The sequence below is a fragment of the Melanerpes formicivorus genome, unplaced genomic scaffold, assembly GCF_026170545.1.
Source record: "Melanerpes formicivorus ecotype bairdi unplaced genomic scaffold, bMelFor1.0.p_v2 SCAF_73, whole genome shotgun sequence".
NCBI lineage: Eukaryota > Metazoa > Chordata > Aves > Piciformes > Picidae > Melanerpes > Melanerpes formicivorus.
Genome location: NW_027142425.1, coordinates 2,819,760 through 2,820,202, shown reverse-complemented (window position 1 = coordinate 2,820,202; position 443 = coordinate 2,819,760).

Sequence of the window (443 nt, the reverse complement as noted above, 5' to 3'; positions counted from 1 at the left end):
TGCCGGTGCGGAGCTGGGCGGGCGGGGTGCCGGGGCTGGGTGCCGGTGCGGAGCTGGGCGGGCGGGGTGCCGGGACTGGGTGCCGGTGCGGAGCTGGGCGGGCGGGGTGCCGGTGCGCAGCTGGGCGGCCGGGGTGCCGGGGCTGGGTGCCGGTGCGGAGCTGGCCAGGCGGGGTGCCGGTGCGCAGCTGTCCGGGCGGGGTGCCGGGACTGGGTGCCGGTGCGCAGCTGGCCGGGCGGGGTGGCGGGGCTGGGTGCCGGTGCGGAGCTGGCCAGGCGGGGTGCCGGTGCGCAGCTGTCCGGGCGGGGTGCCGGGACTGGGTGCCGGTGCGCAGCTGTCCGGGCGGGGTGCCGGGGCTGGGTGCCGGTGCGGAGCTGGCCAGGCGGGGTGCCGGTGCGCAGCTGTCCGGGCGGGATGCCGGGGCTGGGTGCCGGCACATTCCG